Source organism: Amblyomma americanum, chromosome 1, assembly GCF_052857255.1.
Source record: "Amblyomma americanum isolate KBUSLIRL-KWMA chromosome 1, ASM5285725v1, whole genome shotgun sequence".
NCBI lineage: Eukaryota > Metazoa > Arthropoda > Arachnida > Ixodida > Ixodidae > Amblyomma > Amblyomma americanum.
This window is the reverse complement of record NC_135497.1, coordinates 315,043,873-315,066,098: the sequence shown is the minus strand read 5'-3', so window position 1 is coordinate 315,066,098 and position 22,226 is coordinate 315,043,873. Positions and strand designations below refer to the sequence as shown.

At 48.3% G+C, this 22,226-nt stretch overlaps 2 long non-coding RNA genes and 1 other non-coding gene across 3 annotated transcripts in view; all 3 read left to right on the top strand.

Moving 5' to 3' along the window:
- The window catches only part of LOC144098751 (uncharacterized), a 389,833-nt gene that overhangs the window by 294,666 nt on the left and 72,941 nt on the right, over positions 1-22,226 (top strand). The window lies entirely within an intron of this gene.
- TRNAP-UGG (transfer RNA proline (anticodon UGG)) lies at positions 12,308-12,379 on the top strand. The gene has a single exon. It is a non-coding gene; the product is annotated as a tRNA-Pro (tRNA).
- LOC144098740 (uncharacterized) lies at positions 15,351-16,883 on the top strand. Its single transcript, XR_013307235.1, has 3 exons — positions 15,351-15,640; positions 16,409-16,606; positions 16,833-16,883. It is a non-coding gene; the product is annotated as an uncharacterized LOC144098740 (long non-coding RNA).

Genomic DNA, 22,226 nt, shown 5'->3' with positions numbered 1-22,226 from the left:
ACGGCTGTTCGCATGTTCAGACAAATACTCTCTAAATTTAAGGGCCACTCGAAAAATAAAGCGCACTTTCATTGCTGTAGTCTCGCAAAAGGACTGGCAGCTGCAGCGTCACATAAATTTAAGTGCTAGTCTTGTCGTGAACATACCCCCTACTCCTCTCCCGGAGGCCTGCGTGCCGCGCCGGAGAGGGTAGGCAGGGGGGCCGGTTCAGACGTTAAAAGTAATTCTGAATCTTACTGTGGTTAAAATTCACGGGCCCGTCCGGCATTTGAAGCCTGGACCTCTGGCACCCAAAGCGACAACCATACCCCCAGACGAACGGGCCGCACGTCGAGCAGTTGCATCGAACCTGCATACAAAAGTGCATTTACGTAAGTAATCTTTAAGACCGGTATTGAGGCTTTTTTTGGTCTTATTACCAAATCTCAATTCATTTCATATCCACAAATCCCTCTGCTCCTGCTGCCGATTAATATTCTGAAGGCTTAGCGTCAGTTACAGCGGACTAGTACTACACCATCGGTCTCCTTTACACCCTTGTAGAGGCCATTGTACTTATCGATGTCAGTGCACGTTAAAGAACCCCAGGTGGTCGAAATTTCCGGAGCCCTTCACTATGGCGTCCCTCATAGCCCTAGTCGCTTTGGGACGTTAAACCCCCATTGTCCATAAACCATCCTTTACACTCTGTGTCAACGAAGGCCGCCACTAATTTTTAAGTACACTCTTTATGAGACAAAGGGGTTGCTTCTGCCGCATAGTAATAACAGTGTTGTATTAGGTCAGAAAAAGGTGTATCATGTTCACTAGCAAGCTGGTTAACTGCTTTTAAATGTTAGCTTTATGCTACTACATTTTAGGCCTAGTTTATATGGGAGCTTCGCTCCAGCACAGGTGTATCCCACGTTATGCCACGGAGCCAAGGCCAAGTGAAACGAAAGCCATGGAGTGGCGTGTACTGGTGACCGTTGCTAAGTGCGCTACACAGACGAACGCTTTTCGTATGGCGCACTAGAACATCTGAATCTGTTGAACCACAGCACCGAGGGCAATCGCGTGTTCGTAATTCTAAAAACCAAAAACCGGCAGCTACAAATCCGTAAATGCAGCCAGGCGCCTAAATGTAATAGTTAAAAAGTTAAGTGCTTAAATTCCGCTAACATTGTAGTAGTATGCCTATAAACATATGTTTATGCCATACAATGCCTACCAATAAAGATTAGTGGCGGCCTTCACTGCAACACCTAGTGTATAGACCTTTCACACAGAGGTCGACGAGTGCTTCCAGGTTCGGCACTGGGCTGTGGAAGGCAGCTGCCATCATCTTTCGAACTCATAGCTCCCACACACTCTTCCGACAGCCCAAAGAGAGCCGTAGAAAGTTCTGTGGAACTACTCGAAAGCTATGTGACATGAGATAAATGCCATTAACGTCTAGTCAAGGAAGGACACAAAACGACATAGGCGCAAAGGTACTCTAAACAACTGACTCTCTTAAGGGGAGATGAACAGTGTGCTTCATTTAGAGGAAACCCAATGTGTCGGACGTTGTGCGGCTTTATTCCAGCCTTGGAAGGTAGGAGTGAACAAGTGGAGATAGTGACCATGCTGTTGATGAAATAACAGGCCACAAAGAAGACAAATCCAGCCGCGTGCAAACCGTGTTTCCTGCAGGTGACCCAGGTTTTCAGCCAGGTTTTCAGGTTTCTGGTTAAGATCAAGCCACAAATACCATGAAGCCCTTTTCACAACCTTCCACTGCACTTCACTCAGTACGTATTAACAATGTGCAAAGAGCAGTTGAAGTAACCTGCGTCATACCCCAGAGAGTTCTCGGAGACGAAAACACGGTCTGTTATGCTGCGTCACCAAACTTCCGGTCGATGTAAACTATAAAAGCAAGTGAATCAAGAAGTGGTTGTGCCAGTGCCTAAACCGAGAAAGATCCTAATCTTTTTACCACACACTTGTTAATATTACTTGTGCCGATTCTACAAGCAAAACATTAAAAAAACATTTGCTAGAATCGCTTATATCAACGCTCAGGTCACCAGTCGGTCTATTTTTGTCAAGGGCAGAGTAGGTGCAGACCAACTATCAGCACTTACAGCAGAATATCCGGGTTACGAGGACTGCACATTATCTAGAGGGCCAAGAATAAACAGTACCATCTTAGCATACCAGTAGAGGCAGATTTGAAGGCGGCCTTTGGTGTCTACACTCATGAAGGTAACAAACCTTGGATCAAGCGCATCTTGTGAAAAGGAAGCTCACCGTACTACTGGTCTCGTATGGTGTCTCTTGAAATATGATCTCGGAACTACATTGCAAGTTCACAGGGGTTGTAGTGGTAGGGGTGGTGGATGGTGGTTGCTGCGGTGGAGAGGATGACAGCGGGTGATGAAATATTGCCTAAAGAGTCTAGAAACGCTGTACCACCTCGTATTTATTAACACATCAGGATAATTTAAATGCAATGCGCCGCTTGCAAGTTACATATTTGTATAGTTATAAGATTGAGCGTTCCGGAGGAATAACGTGTAATCCTAAAGATGTACTCTATTTATAATATGGTTTCGATGTGCACACACCTTTTGGTCTTTCTGTGACTACAATATAGCACCTCGGCACGAGTAGGTCGCCCAGGGTATCGGACTGTAATTATCGACTACGAAATTGAAATTTTAGACAGGGATGACAGGGAACTTCAGAGATTTGCTTTGCACATCGTCGTCTTCTACTAACACTGCTACTGATGATGATGATTATGGATTCTTTAAGGCGCAAGGGCATCTATGGCTAAAGAGCGCCTTGGCACAATTGTATTTTTGATTACTCAAGGTGGGGTCAAAGACCCTTTTTTCAAGCACTTCACCCCTGATTAGCCGAGCACAAGGCCAGGGGAAAGCTTGTACCCATTGTATCACCGGTGGGCACCCGGCGGCACTGTGGATCGAACCCCGCACGTCCTGCATGCGACCCGCATGCTCAACCGCTTGGTCGCCGCTGCGCTAATATAATGCACTAATATAAATAAGACTAATATACACATTCTAGCGCGGTGTGCATTGCACATCGTCTTCTTCAACTAATACTACTATCGAACTAAGATCGTCGTCCGAGGTGCCGACGACTTAGCGAAACATAATAATCAGTCTACAGAGCCCGAGACACCGACAGAGCTGCTTTCAAATTTCGCATTACGTGGAATCGTAATCGTCCTTAGAATTTTTTAGAAGATTCTGCTGGAATCTATGGACAGGAAATTATGGGTAAAAAGCCGAATAGTCATTCTGCGTTAATAATGTGACCACTTGCAAAAGCTGTTTAGCTCATCAGGCGAATCGCCACTATTTGCAGGAATCGTTAGAAAGATAACGAGCACATTCGTAGAGGCCATTCTAACACCAAGATTGTATCACGAAGCATCCCGCTTTAAATTTTCAATAATACAACAGAGCCAATTGAAAACGCCATGAACTGCCCTAAATGTGATCATTGAAGAACCCCGGAATCCGGAACCCTCAAGAACAGCTAGAGGAGCTGTATACTGCCATAGCAAGCAGACTTATGTTAAAGGATTGAGACAGACAAAACACAGAACGCTGACACAGTGCCTCTACTCAGTGCAGAGATAACTACTACATTTATATCACACATCCCAGTGATAAAATTGCTGCAATAAAATTATAGTAATTAAATTACTTTTCCGGTAACTTGTAACGCAATTCATTACATTTCTGGACTGGTAATTTAGTCATGTAATGAATTATATTGCAGCAGTAATTTCAAGGCAAAAGTAATTATTTACTATGAAATTACGCGTGCTGAGTAATGATTCCTTGCTGCTCCTTGTATGCGCCATGCTTTGACATCTCACTTGCGGGGCTGAGCGTCTACAAAGCAAGAAAAACGCGTGGCCAGCAATAGTCAGCACTCCAGAGAAGCGGGGTATGGGGACAAGAGGCGATGTGCGCGGGGTGCACCGTCTTGGCGAAACGTCCATTGAACTGCTACGCATCTTTCAGCACTGCGTACAGTCGCACACACAGACGCGCCGCAGGGCCACCAGGAGAGCTCGATGACCATGACATGCCGTATTGCACCTTCCCACGAACGCACTGCGAGCGCCTGAGGGAGTAATTCCCTCTAGAACGCTTCATATACATATGTTCGTCACTGCATTGACAAGAAATGACATCTGACAGGCTTGGTTGCGAGTTTTAGAGAAAACTAGCTTCTGTGGCCGGATTTGAAGTAATATATTTAAACCAAAGGCAACATAGGCGGCAGCGTCACCGCGACATGCTGTTAATTTCAGGAAACGTGCCTCCAGAACAAGTGCATTAAACTGCAAAATTGGCAGCTTGTCTGCGCCCAGGTGCATTTCCGGAAACTTTTACGTGAGTAAGCAGTCGATACAAGCAGTCGAGCAAGTTCCACCGCTGGCAGCAAATGCCATCACAGGGCAGTGGCACCAATTAACCGCTGCGCCACAGTGCCAGGAGTCGGATGAGGACTCCCGAGGTTCTATGAATGTTAAGCAGAGAGAGACGAATTTTTCATATATGGGCATTAACCCATTATAGCTATCACGTCATACCCTTAAGGCGGAGCGCGGGCAGTTGTAGGGTGGCTACCCTTCATGAAATTAGCGCCCACAAGGGGCGCGGCAGCGTCGTGACGGCGGCAACGTAGAGGCATGCAGAGGTAGGATTGCCAGCTGTGTGGCATCGGGATACATCACGCCGCCGCGCGCGGCCACTACGTTCACAATGTGAGCGGGCGGGCCTACGCCTTCTCACACGTAAGCAGTCCTAAGTGTCTCTGCCGACTCTTTTTCTTTGATTGCTTCAGTTCGGTGGGTCTTCCAGAATTACCCCTTCACACCATAGTTTGTTCTGCGAATACATATTTAATACGTAGTGTCTGAAGTTTTCACCGAGAAACGGTTGACGAAAGCAGGGCTGGTTTACTTGCTTTACTTATACGCGCAAGACGTTGGGACGCGCAAGGCAGCAGGCAGCACGAGAGATGAAGATGACAAAGCATCTAGCCCCGAGATGGCTCAAGGCTTGCCAACTGCCAGGAAATGCAGTTTATCCGCGGTATGGCACCACTAGAGGAGTTAGTAGTGTGGCATTGCTCCCGCTCTCTTAAAGACACCGACGCGGTGTGGTAGCAATTGGAGGCAGGACCACAACGGTAGTCGCACGTGTCTGGCGTGTGGTGTAGACACGCGCGAGTGGCTAGCGGGCGTGGTACGGCTTCATCCGGGCGACGTGGACAACTTCGGAGGTCGGCCGTCTAGAAGAGCGAACTGTTCCTTAGGGGAGAACTTCGTAGGTAACTTGACTGAGCTGGCGGAGCACCTCGTAGGGGCCAAAGTATCTGCGTAGAAGCTTCTCAGAGCGTCCCCGCATGGGGATTGGGCTCCACACCCACACTTGTTTGCCGGGCAGGTAACGGACATTTTGGTGGCGGAGGTTGTAGCGCCGAGCGTCGTGAACTTGCTGGTGCCGGATGCGCTGTCGAGCGAGTTGGCGGGCGGCCTCATCGTAACGAATAAATTGGGCAGCACCCATAACAGAGGGGGTAGCGCTAGCTGGAAGCAGCCCTGCATCCAGCATGGTTGTGGCTTCGCGACCATGTACTAAGCGAAATGGAGTGAAGCGTGTCATTTCCTGGACCGCAGTATTATAGGCAAAGCTGACGTAAGAGAGGATGCATGGCTTCCAGTTCCGGTGGTCCCTGTCGACATACATATAAATCATGTCAGCGGTCGTCTTGTTGAGCCGTTCGTTGAGGCCGTTCGTTTGAGGGTGGTAAGCGGTTATTTTGCGGTGACTGGTTCCGCTCAGGCGCATAAACTCCTGCGTAAGGGCCGAGGTGAACGCTGTTCCCCTGTCAGTTAAAACGATGGTGGGTGCACCGTGACGAAGCACGATGTTTTGAATGAAAAATTCCCAATTTCGTCAGCAGTGCCACGGGGAAGAGGTTTAGTCTCACAGTATCGGCTGAGGTAGTCGGTGGCGACCACAATGTAGCGGTTACCCAGCGAGGACTCCGGAAATGGGCCGAGTATGTCCATGCCGACTTGGTGGACGGAGACCGGAGGGTGATCAATAGGCTGGAGTAGGCCGGCTGGCTTAGTCGGCGGCGTCTTGCGACGCTGGCACTCGCGGCAAGTTCTTACGTAACGCTTAACAACTGCAGCAAACCCTGGGCCAGTAGTATTTTTGCCGTATTCGTGCCAAAGTTCGACAAAAACCCAGGTGACCAAGATGGGTCATCATGGCTCGCCTGCAGGACTTCGTCGCGAAGGGCCGTAGGCACTGTAGTTTTTCTTATACTGCAGGACTGTAGTTTTTCTTATACTGCAGGATGCCGTCACGTAAACAGAACGACGACAGCCCGCGCGATAAGTTTCGCGGGAGAGAGTGAGCGCTTCCTTCTAGATACTCAGTGAGGAGCCGTAGTTCGCTGTCGTCTCTTTAGTGTTGAATGAGAATGGACGTGGAGATGGCGCCAAGAAAAACAAAATCGTCGTCGGGGTCAGCTCGGTTGTCCTCGATCGGAGCACGAGACAAACAGTCGGCATCACTGTGCTTTCTACCAGAGTTGTCTAATCGACGATGGTGACATCAAATTCCTGAAGTCGAAGGCTCCAGCGTGCAAGCCGTCCTGGGGGATCTTTGAGGTTCGCCAGCCAACACAGCGAGTGGTGGTCACTGACGGCCCTGAAAGGACGGCCATATAGGTACGGGCAAAATTTGGCTACTGCCCACACAATGACCAGGCATTCTTTTTCGGTGGTGGAATAGTTCGCCTCAGATCGTGACAAGGTGCGGCTCGCGTATGGGATTACGCGTTCGAGGCCATCCTGCCTCTGCACAAGGACCGCACCGAGGCGGATGTTGCTGGCATCTGTGTGTAGTTCAGTGTCGGCTGACTCGTCGAAGTGTCCAAGGATGGGCGTACTTTGGAGACGAGTGCGGAGGTCTTCAAAGGTTTGCTGTTGCTACAGGCCACAGAAGAATGGTTCGGAATCTTTCGTGAGTCGGGTGAGGGGCTCAGCGATCTGGGAGAAGTTCTGCACAAAACGCCGATAATAGGCGCAGAGACCCAGAAAGCGGCGCACGCTTCGCTTATCGGTGGGCACAGGAAAAGCAGCCATGGCGGTTGTCTTATCGGGGTCTGGGCTAACCACTTTAGCGCTCATGATGTGGCCCAGGAACTTTAACTCTTCGAAAGTGAAGTGACACTTTTCGGGCTTCAGGGAAAGACCGGCCGACCGAATTGCTTCGAACACAGCGCGCAGGCGTCTCAGGTGCTCTTCGAACGTGTCAGAGAAGATAACAACGTTATCCAAGTATACGAGACAGGACTGCCATTTGAGATCGACAAGAACGGTGTCCATCATCCTCTTGAAGGTTGCAGGAGCCGAGCACAGGCCGAAAGGAAGCACCCGGAATTCGTACAGACCATCCGGTGTAATAAAGGCGGCCTTTCCCGGTCGCGTTCGTCCACCTCGATTTGCCAATAGGCGCTCCGTAAATCTCGCGATGAGAAGTACTTCGCATGGCACAGCCGGTCCAGGGAGTCATCAATACGCGGGAGAGGATAAACATCCTTTTTTGTGACTTTGTTTAAACGTCTGTAGTCAACGCAGAGCCGTATGGTTCCATCTTTCTTCGCCACTAGAACAAGAGGCGACGCCCACGGGCTCGTCGACAGCTGTATCTTGTCGTCCTCGAGCATTTCCTGAACTTGGCGGCGAATGGCATCGCGCTCCTTCGAAGAGATCCAGTAAGGCGGCTGACATAACGGCCGTTGGTTGGCGTCAACTATAATTCGGTGCTTTGTGAGCGGTGTCTGCCTATCCTTGGAAGTCGAGGCAAAGCAGTCACAGAAATACTGGATAACGCTTTCCAAGTAGCGTTTCTGATTAGATGGGAGGTTTGGGTTCACGTCAGTTTTTATGGGAGTGGTCGGTTCCTCCAATGATGCCGGTTCCTCCAAAGCATGCTGTCCCGCCAATTCGGTGAGTTCCTCGAAACACGCAATAGCTGCTATACCAGGCAAACACTGAGGTTCACAGCCAAAATTGGTAACCAAGAGTTCGGTTCGGTCATTGTTCAGTTCAACAATTCCTCGAGCAACACAGACTTGCCGACCAAGGAGGAGTGACATGTTGGTTTCTGCGATGCCACGAATTTTGGTACATGCTGGATTTTGACGGGATCAAAACGTGGTCGTCACAGACGCAGAGCTTAGCCCTGCGCGGCTCGGTATCGTCGTCGACAGGGCCTTGTGTGGAAAACGATACGATTAGCTCCTGGAGTTCGATAACGACACCGTACTCCTGAAGAAAATCCAACCGAGTATGAGGTCTTAGGAGCACTCGGTGACACTGCAAAGCAACCAGGGAAAGTAACACCACGAATGTGGATTCGTGAAGTGCAGACACCGATCGGAGTTACCACGTGGCCGCCAGCTGTCCGGATCTGCGGCCCAGACCAAGGGGTCAAACCTTCCTCAAGGCCGTGGCTAACCGTTTGCTCATTACCGAAAAATTGGCGCCAGTATCAACGAGTGCGGTAACGTCGTGGTTGTCGGCGGAGACCAGTCGGTCGCAGCGCGTCGTCGAGGTCGTCGGGTCAGGTCGGCGTCGGTCGGAGCGTCGCGGCGAACCGTCGGGTGGAGGCTCTTGACCCGGTCCAGTAGCAGCAGCCTTACCCCCGGAGGACGCCGTCTTCAGTTTTCCCGACGTGGGGACATATCTCTCAACTGGCCAGAGGATTACGGGCGGCCGGGCGAAGAGATCCGCCTTGGGGATGGCGGTCGGGACTGGCGGCGCTGCGAGGTCGAAGATTGCACGTTATCAGCCAAGTACTGTTCGATATCCCGTGGTCTTTCACCGTAGGTTGGTCGAGGTGCGTCAGGCGAAAACCCCCTTAAACCCATCCTGCGGTAGGGACAGTGGCGGAGGATGTGGCCGGGCTCTCCGCAGCGGTAACAGAGCGGCCGATTGTTTGGCGTACGCCAAACGTACGCTTTGCTCACGGGGGACCTGAACTCTTGCGGCACGGCGGGTACTGTTGCGATTGGCTCCTGCACGTATGGCACAGGAGCGACGGGGGAAAAGGCTCGCGTCGTTGACCCGAGACTTCGTAGCGCCTCGCTGTACGTCATAAAAGAGGGCGCCGGGTGTGGAGCGGGGGGTGGCTGCACAACTCGTCGGATTTCTTCGCGGACCACGTCCGTAACGGCAGCGACGCTGACCTGTGGAGCTTCAAAGCGAAGTTTCGCCAGTTCCTCGCGCACAAGGCTTCTTACAAGTTCCCGAAGGTCCTCGGCGGGCAGCGACATAGGCGTGTACTGGGACTGGGAAGCGGCTGCTACAGTAGCCTGACGTCCGTACTGGGCGCCCCGTTCCTGTAAAGAGCGCTCGATACCCACTGCCTCCTTGGTGAAGTCGGACACTGTTCGTGGCGGGTCACGGACCTGTCCGGCAAACAGCTGCTCTTTTACGCCACGCATTAAGTGGTGTACCTTCTGGGCTTCGGGCACAGCAGGGTCGGCCCGACTGAACAGTCGCGTCATGTCCTCTATGAACATCGCGACGCTCTCGTTCGGCTACTGTGATCTCGAGCGCAGGGCGATTTCAGCTTTCTCTTTTCTTTCGCTGCTGGTAAATGTCGCTAGCTGGTCTCGAAGAAAAGCCTCCCAGGTGGTAAAGGAAGCTTCGTGGTTATCAAACCAAGTTTTGGCCGAGTCCTGCAGCGCAAGTAGACGTTGCGCAGCTTGCGCTCGCCGTCCCACTCATTGAAACCCGCCACTCTGTCAAAGCTGGCCAACCAGTCTTCGAAGTCCTCGAACCTGTCCCCGTGGAACGGTGGCGGTGACCGAGGTGCGCGAAGGACGAATGGCGGGGAACTCCCGGAATGCTGAGTTGTCTGGCTAGACGCGGTGGATGTCATGGTCCTTACCGGCGCTGTCAGTTGGCCGAAATCGTACTGTAGGCCAAGCAGGCGGGGGCTCGCCTTGTGGACTGGTGTTGTAGCCACGCGTTGAGAACTGACGTCAAAGGTGTCCTCGAGGTCAGCGTACATGGGCCGTTACCCAGCTTTTCCCTCAAATATGTCACCGAGAAACGGTTGACGTAAGCAGTGCTGGTTTACTTGCTTTACATATACGCGCAAGACGTTGGGACGCGCAAGGCAGCAGGCAGCACGAGAGATGAAGAAGACAAAGCATCTAGTCCCGAGATGGCTCAAGGCTTGCCAACTGCCAGGAAATGCAATTCAGCCGCGGTATGGCGCCACTAGAGGAGTTAGTAGTGTGGCAATATGATGAGTAGTAATACCAACTATAGGAAACGGCGAGCTGCAGCGTGACTTCGCCAGGGGCCGCAAAATTGTATGAAACCGCCCTGCGTTAGATATCATGATTGATCAAGCACTTAGAATCCGTGGTTGCAAGAGCCGCACTTAGCTGTATAAGTGCGAAAATCTTTCTGGATTCGACCTCCGGCCAGCACAAACACTGCAAAATGAGCATGGCTGTCCAAAAAAAAAATCGGCGGTGGTTTACCTCTGATTAAACCTGGAGTGACGCGATAGCTAAAGCTGGTCGAGTAAAACTTGGTCACGTGACGAACCACGTGATCAGCCACGTGACAGCTTGGTGGTACAGCTACAGGGTTGCGCGCCGCCACGCTGAAGGCTCGAACTGCTACCGTAATGTAGCTATCGCTATAAAAGGGCCCGTCTGGGATTTGAACCTGGGAGCTCTCGCACCCAAAGCGAGAATCATACCCCTAGACCAACGGGCCACGTGTTTTGTCGACATAAATTCACACATTCCCGTAAGATATCCAACAATCCGGTTTCACGATTTCTTTTGGTCTAATTCTTGAGCCGAGAGTCATCTTTGTAATCAACAGCCTTGCGCTACAGCTAGTCGAAATTCTACAGGCGTTGTGTTTGTTTTATGGCACTATACTGTTCAGGGAACTTGCATGTTTTAATAATTTCAAAAACGTTGCATCTCACAAGGAATGCCATAAAGATGTCGAAGTAAGCTGTAGAAATAAACAGATACAAAGATATTCAAATTGGCACGCGCAAGGTGGAGAATGCAACAGGCCTTACTCGGGAAAGAGAGGGACGTTCTGAGTGAATTCCTTAAAGCAACGAACCTGGCAACCTTTTGACAGCGTGCAGCGGGGCCCATAGAGTTTTGAAGCGAAAGCTCCACTACACTGGGTAAAGCCAATTTCTCCATGCGTTGCTGGTTGACATTCAAGTGAGCCAGAGGTCAAGTTTCGCTACAAGCCCTTACCATTTGTGGTTCAACATGGTGTTGCACTAATTCACCTTTGATCTTTGTTTAAAAGTGAAAGCTTTAACTGCTTCCCTTAGTAGCTTCTTCGCCGTGTGCGCGACTTCGACCTTGAACCGTGGCGAAACCACGTGACAGGTATGACGTCACTCAGCCGCCACGTCCATCGCCGCAGAAACCGAAAGCACGACGTCACCCCTAATTAATAATGGAAACAGACGCGCGGCGCAAAACCGCGTCATAGTGACCACGTCATGGGCGCAGATCGCGCTCCGCCTTTCGGATCCTTTCGCCAGAGCGCATCATTTAAGACCGCAGCAACGAGAATGCGGATTATTTTACTACTGGCGCTGATAATTTAGAGTCGATTTGTCTGAATATGCGAACAGCCGTATTTCATATTACACTTTGCACCCATACTGCACCTGTGACCTTAGCCTTTGAAGCACCTGCACTTTTGCAGTTGCGATAATTTGTAATGGGGGAGCAGTGTTCCCTCCCTGTCTATGAACACGCGCTTTCGCTCTTTACACCGCCGTGCCTCCCAGAGGAGGCGCCAGGTTTTCTTTTCGTAGATTGTTTGGCCCGTTAATTGTTCTCAGGCATTCACTCAGAATGTCTCTGTATCTCGTGAGCGAGGCGCAGTGTGCGCTCCCCCTTACTTACGCATGCAGTTTAAATAACTTTGTACTTGTATTCTTCTACGCCTTGCTTTCTCACATCCTTATGACATTCCATGTCCGATGTAATGGTTGCGAGATCCTGCAAAAAAAAAATGAAGACCGCCTGAATAGCACGGTCTGAAAAAACAGACGCAACGCCAAAGGAATTTTAACTAGCTGTAGCGGAGGGCTGCGTGAATACGAAGATGGCTCTCGGGTGAGGAACAGAACCGAAACAAATAAAACCGGATTTCTTGATATCTTACTGAAGTACGTGTTTCTAAACCTGCAAAACTCGTGGACCGTTGGTCTAGGGGTATGATTCTCGCTTTGGGTGCGAGAGGTCCCGGGTTCAAATCCCGGACGGGCCCGCTCCTTTTTTCTTAATCCATGTTCATTCTGCAAAGTCCAGAAAGATATTTGCACCCAAGAGCGAGTCTTGCCTTTACGGTTCCGAGTGCTTGATCGATCATAGTATTCAACGGGCAGCTGTTTTTACATAACTTTGCTGCCCTTGGCGAAGTCAGATTCCTGCGCGCCATTTCTCCTTTTGGTACTAATGCTCACCATATTGAAAAGTGCAAATCCTGCTTATTAAACATATATTCGCACACATAAATGTAACCTGAATGAAAAGCTCAGAAAGGTTGATCAAAATGCTGCAATAAAAACATTTTGATGAACATAGTAATGGCGAAACTGAAGCAGGCAATTTGGAAACGTTGGGTATTAACATATATTAGGCAAAAAAATAAACAAAACATAAGGGCAGGCGACGAACTTTAGCAATAACTAAAAATGACACAGAGGTTAAAAGTGCAGTCATTACAATAACAAACCTGACGATTAAGCAAACCGCATAAACCAGCTCTCGTTATGCTTGCGGTGCCCCATGGTCGGCTAATTTGCCTTCAAACATTGTAAAACTGAAAGTGTTCTAATTAGAGGTTGGACTTTGCGTTTCTTTTTGATGAAAATTCAGAGAAGTTGGCGTGCTTAAAAAAAATTTTTTTTTGTTCCTATCGGAGAATATTATCTTCGATGGAAGAATCGTCGGCTCTCTCAAGTAATGGAGCCCATCTATGTGGTTACAAGTTGCTTCCGTGCTGATCAGTCTTATCACTAACCAAAGTTGTAAATTCTGAGCTGCTAATTGTATTTAGGCTGTTTTCACGCAGTATTAAAATCGAGGTAGTAGAGTGAAGTTGCATATCTCGAGAAAATTTAGTATTATTCATCCATCAATGTTGTTACCTCTGACGTCACCATCTCCACCGCAGCAACGGCTCCTTACTACCGTTCATTACTATCGGTTCTGTGAAATTACAATATCGCCGCCAGACCGTGTTTCCAGTTGCTGATACCCTGGGAGAGCTTTTGGAACGGGAGCTTCCTTTTCTAAGAACATGCTTGCCGAAATAATGGCTTCTTAGATGAGGATACCAATGGTCGGCTTCATATTCGGCACTACCGGTATGCCGAGATGGTGCTGTTTATTACTGACCCTCTTGATAATGTGCAGTAGTTGTAACACCAATATAAAATCATGAGTGCTCAACTTTTGTTGGAATCTCCTGTTGAGATAATGAAATAAACAGTTTTTCAGGGAGGTAACTAGGCGATTCGCGTGCACATTTTTGAAAATTTTGTTTAGTATCGGCACAAGTAAAACCCCCAAATGTTCGATAAAAGGAGTAGCCTTGGTCGGTTTCGGCAGCAGAGCTCTCAATACGTGAGTCATTCGCTTTATTAGAATTTCCTTGTATACCGTAAGCTTAGGGATTTATAGTACGCGTGTTAGGTGTTTAGTATACCTTTGTGTATGTGCCGTTACGTGTCCTTCGCTGACAAGATGTTAATGGCATTTATTTCACGTCATATAACTTTCGTGAAGGTCCATTGAACTCTCCACGACTCTCCGACTGATGGCCTTTGGCATACAAGAGTAGTGTGTGGGAGCTTATGCAGGACGCAACAAGAAAGCGCTGCGCACAAAGGACGCACGCCTGATTCATAGCGTTGTTCTGCATCATGAACTGCCTCTTTCAATTCTTCCTTCCCGGCACAGTCCAGAGCCCGCCTGTTCGAAGCACACTAGACTAGTTCCCACTCTAGCATTATTTGCAGTTTAGACCACGGTGCATAATGTGTTCTAGAACGTCCGCTGGATTTGAGGAAATAAAGGCGCATAATTGGCTCACTTTCCTGGTGGACGCCTTAACCACGCCGTAAGAGAAAAACACGAACGCTAGGTGGGAGCAAGCCTGTAGTCGGCGTTCGTGTTTTTAACTCACGAAGTTGGATGTTTCCTTCAGATTGGGCATTTATTGTCATAAGTTGTTGGATATGTTTTCTGGGTAGACTCCAATTGCGGTATGTATTAGTCTGTATTTGTCGCTAGCAACCGACTGCTCTCTACTCATGACTGTGGGGAAAAAGATACGCTTTACCACTTTACATGGGCCAGTAAAAAAAACACAGAGGCACCTTCAAAAAACAATAGACCAGCACTGCAGCAATGGGAGGCTGGGCTGTCTTGCCCGAAGACTGAAGAACAGCTTAAACTGATCGGCACAGCTCCGAAGACGGCCTCACTTTTGCCGGGAGAAATACTCGGTGTCATTTTTCACTCCCTCACTCTATCACGGCGCAGTTGATGTGTCCACTGACAAAGTGAGCCAGTTATGCGTCTTTCCTTTTTTTTCAGATCAAGCGGAGCGCCTAGACGACTTCTAGCACCGTGGTGTAAGCTGCGACTTAGGCTATATGGGAAATAGACTGCCCAATATGATTTACGGTGTAAATATTCTCTTATTCTTGATGAAAGGAAAGGCACATAACTGGCTCTATTTGTACGTGTGAACTTGAATTGCGCATTGATAAAAAAAAAACTTTGCTTCTCTCCACTGCTACCACTGGCTAGACCGGGTTTTACCCCCGAATGCAGAAATGTAACTTGGCTCGCGCTTCGACTCAACTTCGGCAAGTCGAGTCGAAGCACCAAGGCGGCTTCAGAACGGCCAAGTTGGGTTTCGTGTTTCATAGATGCTCAACCTGACTTGCTTCGTCAAGTTAAGCGCGTGCTTGAAAGCGAGGGCGCATTGCTCGTCTGGGGATGAGAGTATTGAACAATCTATTATAATAATGCCCATTTTGCTCCTATAAAACAACGCATCTCGTTCAGCAGTCATAAACAGGCACTAGGTGTGAGTGACCTGCATAAAATTGCTAACAATAAAAACTACATTTCAGTGCTACCCGCTGCTTCCACTTGATTGACGTTTTTGGCTGGCAACGTACTCCACATTGAGCCAATCCTAGTTGAGCCATAGCCAGTTTTTTCCATGCTTTTCCTGCTCCCAGCGGAGACCAGCGCCTCAGTTCACGTTCGAGGAAAAGGAATTGTTATTGTGTTTTGTTAACGCACGTCGGCATATATTAGAGTGCAAAAAAACCGATGTGTCGTCGCTGGCAAAAAAAAAAACGCCGCTTGGAAGGAAATTGCCGGGATGTTTAACAGCAATCACGGGGTGACCCGACGTGACCCCAATCAGCTCAAGAAATGCTGGGCCAACCTAAACAAAAGTCGAAGGAAGAGGACGCGAGGAAAAAGAGAGATCGCCACAAGACAGGTGAGCGCGGCTTGCAGGCCGTTTACAAATGTTTGTTCCTGCATGCTTTGTATGCCATGGATAAGGGCATGATTATTCTACTTCGGTCGGCGTAGGCAACGTGTACTGGAATGCATAGTTTTTTAGGAACAGTGTGATAACACGTAAATGGGCACGTAATAACGTTTCGGTGCAGTGTACTCTGCTTTATTTACAAACGCAGATGAATGCAGCCTGCGTTAATCGTGTAAATAATGCCCAAGCAGTATCCTGTACAGCCTCCGTAATTTTTAAAAACTACAGAGAATGTTTGCTACATTCAAGCCAGTACGAAGGCATGCGATTTCTGCTGCATAGAAGACTATGATGAGCGGGCAGTGCAGCGGGACGGAGGGCTCGCGCCTGGCCAGCAGCGAACTGACAACGGACGATTTTGCTCGGAGTTGGTACCATTCGCATACTATCGCGCCGCGAAGCCATATTGGGTGCACCGTAGACCAGATGGTGTCTACACTGGCGACCTTCATGTTCATGAGGAAACTTGCCGCGCTATTGACAGTTGTTTGGTACTATTGAATATCCGGAAGGCTGTACATAAAGCTACCTACCTTTACTCGTTCCTGGCACTGCTGGGACGGGTGGCACAAAAACGTAGCGAAAACAACACACAGTTGCATGCATTGGTGTGCCTTTGGTTGCTTTTGTGTGGCACTTCATGAACAAAATATTTTAATGGCGCATTGTCTATAAATTAAGAGTAGCTTCACTGTGTGCGGTGTCTTTTTTCAGGAGGAGGGTCAGCTCAATGCACTGTGAGCGCTCAAAGTGAGCAAGTCATTGCTGTTGCCAGCCACATAATGACCAGGGTAGGCAACCAGACTGACTCTGATGGAGGCATCGACCTGCCACCAGTGGCAAGTTTGCCTGTTATAAGATTGTTGCAGCCAATGGTGGATGGAGCAGGCAATGAAGAATTCCATTATGCAGGTAAAGAAAGCACTTTGCATGTTGTAGAAAAACAGCACTCCTCTCTTTATATTCCTTTGATGACAACGGCAGCGTGTACTGTCAATTGACGCTGTTTCAATGTTTTTTATTGCCTTGAACCTGCTATGAGGACTGTGCCGTTCATCTACAACAAATTATAAAAATCTCATTTAATACAACACTGTGGAAAGCTGCTCTACATGTGGTTGGCTGAATGTTTGTGCAGATAAAGGCTGCATTGGTTGACAGTGCGAAAGGATGACCTGCTCCAAGCTGCATGTTGTTGGACAGCACTGTGAAGGCATTTTGACTTGACGGCTTATATTCATGTGAGTGGTATGCTGTGTTCCTGTAGCGGAAGGCGAGGAGTTGGTTAACCGTCGGACACCGAGGGAGCAAGCATTCAGTGCTGCAACCTGAACTGCATTCATTATGACATTCTCTCCTGATGATGTTTTTGAGTCTTGTTTGCCATTCCTGCCTCACTTTAAACGAATGCCAACTTTAATGCAGTTTCATTATGCATGCACTCCTTCACATAAATTTTCATATTTCTGTGTACTTGTACATGATGGTGCTCCAGGGATAAGGTAACAACATTCTTGTTGTGAATAATGGTGTAGCTTGCCTATGTGTAGTGCTCAAAGCCTTTTCGAATTTGGCTGCTAGTTTCAAGGAAATTGTTAGTTTTGCAATGCAGAGGTTTCACTCGAAGCGCATGTTTTCTGTAGCCCTCAGGCTCAGGCTGCAGTATTTGTCACCTTTCTTGTATGCCTCACCTTGGCATTTGTGTCGCATATATGCGGCGAAGCAAGCAGGCAGGCATTACAAGGAAACCTTTGCAAAAAAAATGAAAGTGGATTAGCTCAGCTACTCCAGGATATACAAAGTGAAAGCTGTCGGCGTTCATTGGCATTGACAAAGTTCTAGACGCTGATGATTTTGAAGAAAGGAAGGGCGTATAACTGGCTCCCTGGGCCAGAGGACACGCATGAGTACAAACTAGCAAATATACTAAAATTGAAAAGAAACCCATTGAATGAGCAAAAAAGCTGCAGGTGCAGAGTTAGAGGATAACCACATGTGTAAAACTCGGGGCCTGGGTGACTATCACTACTGTATCAGCAGAAAAAAATAAAGTGAGGTCATCAGGCATAATTCAGAGTGAAAGGTGAGGAATATGGCAGAACAAAACAGAATGACTAAACTGGGGCCCCCAGAAACAACGGCAGCTATTTGGCGCCGAGAAGGGCAAGTGGTGCCTTATATAAGAACATTATAAAGCTTTCGTTATAATGTCTCTTCACCAATTAACCCAACAATCTGTGCTGTTGAGGCAGACAGCTAATGTGTTGTAAGCTTAGATTTGTCCAACTAATTTTTACCTTTTCTTTATTACAGAAGACGACTGGGAACCTCCGCTAGTGGATGAGCCGCAGTCACCAGCGGCTGCTGTTGGTAAGAGTGGGGCAACTCCAGAAGCAATTGAGCAGGAGAGCAATCTCTTTTTTCCTGCTGTGCAACCTGCTGATGCTTCCAGCACAGCTGCAGCAGGCTGCAGCAGTGCTACAGTTGCTTCTGGAGCTGCCGCTGGTCCCACTACTGCTGAAGCAGTGGCCACCGGTGACGCTGGCAGGGCTCCAAGAGGGCGGATGGCCCTTTTAGAAAGGTCTCTGGCAGATGAGAACGACTATAGAGCGGCCTTACTGCGCGAAGAGCATGGACTGCGTCTGCAGCTGATGCGAGAGGACCGCAATAGTATTCTGCAAGAGCGGCAGGAGAAAAAACTCCTTGATATCCAGAAAAAAAAGATTGGAATTGGAAATCTTAGAAATTGAAAAACAAATCAAACTTGAACAGCTTCGTAGGCTGCGAGAGGCACCAGAATAAACGGTGCCTATGACTGAATGAAACTGGAATGCTGTGTGAATGCTTGCACAAATATTATGTGGCAAATCCACATAACTACACTTCATTTGCACATGTACCGTTTTAAGCACATGACTCGGTGGGAACAGACATACAGCCCCGTCACCACCTTGCATGCAAGTCTGACAAGCTATCGCATAGCAGGAGGCAGGTAGGATGGTTGCGTGGTACTTATGCTGCTATGGCTATATGGATCTTTGGATGCAAACAGCAATTTATTCATAGAAATACGCATTGCTGTATGCTACAAATATGGCTGCTCTAGGAAGGAAAAACCTCCCCTGGCATTGCTTGCAAAACCAACCAGTAGAGAAAATTGCAGGCCACATTGTTAAAGTTTCCATGTATAAAAATTCAACAATATTGGCTCACGCAAGTCAACACCACATAAATGCTCAAAGGCCAACACCGCTCTCTACTCCTATTATCTTTGCTGTCTCATCTAACCTAAACCCTCGCAGCTAGTGCCTCCTACTCAAGAACCGAAACCCTTAAAAAATGCGATTCCTCCTATGCTGTCTACAAGGTGGGCCCATAGCTTGAGTCAATGCAATGCCACAGCCTCCCGCTTTGCTGAAGTAATCTGTTGCTTCAAAAATATGGCCACCACATTCCTGTGACAAGCCGCACTAGGCATGACAAAAAAAGACTATAAAGAAGCATGCATCAAAAAAACACTTGCTGATGGCACCCACGTTCTGCTATTTCGAACCCCGCCAAACCATGTAACAATTTCAAAACATGCCAGTTCTCGATGAGTGGAATCAGCACAGTTCCAAGAAGGCCGGCTGAATTGCAAAGACAGATTTAAGCTGTGACAGCCAACCAGTAACTGCATGTACAAATCAAAAGAACCGCTAGTCCAAGTGTTTGCATGTAAAAGATTTCACAACAACACTTGCGAGCTAGAAGTAGCTACCTAGTCATATCACAAACCATTCATTGAACCCACAAAACAAAACGTTGCAAACACTACTGGGGTCATAAATTATCTTTCAGTGGTCCACCATGACTGCGGCAGCAAGGCGCTCCCAAACATCAGTAGTGCCCGCACACAATGATCTCGACTAATTGCACTTTATGATCTAGGGTTTGTATTCAGCCATGCAAAGCAAGGCACCTAACAAACACCAGGTGCATTTGGCTCGAGGACAATGAATATTGAGTGCAACTGCTCGCAGACAGATTGTGTAGCCTTAGCAACAGTTACAGGAGTTCTATGTACGACCATGACCTTTACACTTGGAAATTAAAAATGCTCACAGGTCACACACTGTAGGTTGGTATGTTTCACCATGACACAACAATGCCTGGAATCCTCTCCGCACATATGCTGCTTCTTTCGCTTCTTTCTCTGTGCCAGTTACTGCCCGTTATGCAAGTTTGTTGTAAGAGATTGAGCTGGACGAGGCATGTGGATCATGTCAGGAAGCCCATTTCAGACCTAAAGAATCGACCTTTTGCACCATACTATGACAACAACCAACTCCCACTTTGAACAGAGACGGGAGAGAGCGACAATGCACAACAAACCACTCGAGCATCGTTCCTTGAAAAGAAGGCTCCAGTGTGACAGCTGAAGGTTCGACCGTTCTACACCATCTTGAAAGCAAACCAAATGAAAAGAATACACTCATGTTTTTTTTTACCTCAATACAGCCAAAAAAGTGAGAAATTTAATACCTGATTCATAACACACCTCTGTTGGCAAGCCAGAAAACAAAACTTCGCAGTGATCTGGAATTTCATCATTGTAGGCAATTGGGAACGTCTCGTTTTGTTGTAAAAGGGATATTTGAAATTAATGATTGTGCAATGGGTTTTCCGGGCAGAAAGTACAAAGCGCAGAACAGCGTTCACAGACAGTCAACGGTTCCAGCAGCACCAACCCGAAGCACGCGCTTGCCGAGAGCAGTCCCGCTGCCACATGGGCACTTCTTTGTCATTACAATTGTGACATAAAAACAAATTTATACTCAACACATGGAAGACATGCAAGAGCCCAAGCTTGAAGTGCAAGCCGGGTGAAAGTAGGAAAGACGAAGTAGCAGAACTACTTGCTGTGAGGAACCTGAATTCCATGCCGCTACCAAAGCAGCCACACAAATGTTTGCTCGGTGGAAAGGTGCACAAGCCCTGCGACTGCTCCACCTAAGGCCTAACTGTTGTACTTTACCAAATCTGGTAATTTTTCACATGCGTGTAAGCAAAGCCGCCAAGGCAGCAGCTCTTAAACAAATGAACTGAGCGCCATTAAGACCCTCAGCAGCTGGGTCAACAAGAAATTTTCTGGTATTCGCCGCCTGCAAGATCAATACAGCGTTCTTGAAAAATAGCATTTGAAATAGAACACTATAGCAAGAAATGCAAAACCTAGAAGTGGAAGAGTAGCAGTTTGTTAATGCAACAAGCTCGCAACTTAAAAGTTTCCGAAGCTGAGAAAAAATTCTAGTGCAAAAGGGATGTATTCGCAGTGAAGGTCTGCGGTCGTAGATCAGAGAGCGTCATGATGAGCACACTCTCAGGAGTCACTCAGGATCCCCAGCTGCACTTCGTCGACCTCTTCGTCCCGCCGCTTGAACTGCTGCTAGTCGTTCCCATTGCTCTAACATTTCTTTAGTTCCTGCACAAAAGTTGGGATACGGGTAGCATGAGCAAGTGCGCATTATAAACACGCTTTATTCAAAATGCATGGGACAGTGTTGAGGACTGCATTTCTTACCTATGTGAAGCTCTTCTGGATGAGCACCCGTCGTGCCTGCATTCCCGACAAGCTGTCGCTGACAGCATCAACTGGTGGCAGGTGCTCTGGCCGCCTCGCTGCTGTCGTGCTGGTGCGAGCCGGTGGAGCGTCCTGGATGGGAGCGCTTTCAATAGGAGGCTGTGACTCCTTCATCAAACATGCAAAGTTCTGCAGGGCTGCACTCGCTGTGATGATCACTGCAGCTTGTTTCGGCTTGTACGGGAGCCCCATATCCAGACAAGGGAAGCGGCGCTTCCGGACACCAAATGTCCTTTCGACCACATTCCGTGTCTTTATGTGGGCTTTTTGGTACCTGCACGTATAAAGGAATACTGCGTTGATTTAATGCCACAGCTCGAAAGTGTGGTCAAGCTTTGTCAACTTTGTCATGCACTGTCATTGGAAACATTAACTAACCTTCCTTGCGGTGAATTTGCACAGTGATTGCGTGGTAATATAGCGCCTAGAATGTAGTGCTACTCTTCAAGGAGCATGGAGAACGAAGCTACACTCTTCATGGAGTACAAAGCTACATTATAAAGCAGTACTAAAACAAAATGCTGGGCCTCGATCGCATATTCCGAAGAGACACATTTCGCTATGTGGGACGGCGTAGTGAAAGGCTCCGGAAATTTCTACCACCTGGCGTTCTTCAGCGTGCAACGACGTCGAACAGTACACAGGCCTCCAGCATTTCGCCTCCATCGAATAGTGAACGCCGCGGCAGGGATCGAACCCGCGTCTTTCGGGCAAGTAATCTTGTGACTGTACGTTCGTAGCACCGCGGGGAAATAAATAAAATTACAGCACGTACACGACGCGAACGAATACGCATGAGCTGAACAGTGGTAACTGTTCAGAGAATTTCAATTTTCATTGCTCACCTGCACATTGACGGAGAAATAGCCTTTGCGGTTTCGGTAGACTTCCGCATCTGCACCACCCGGG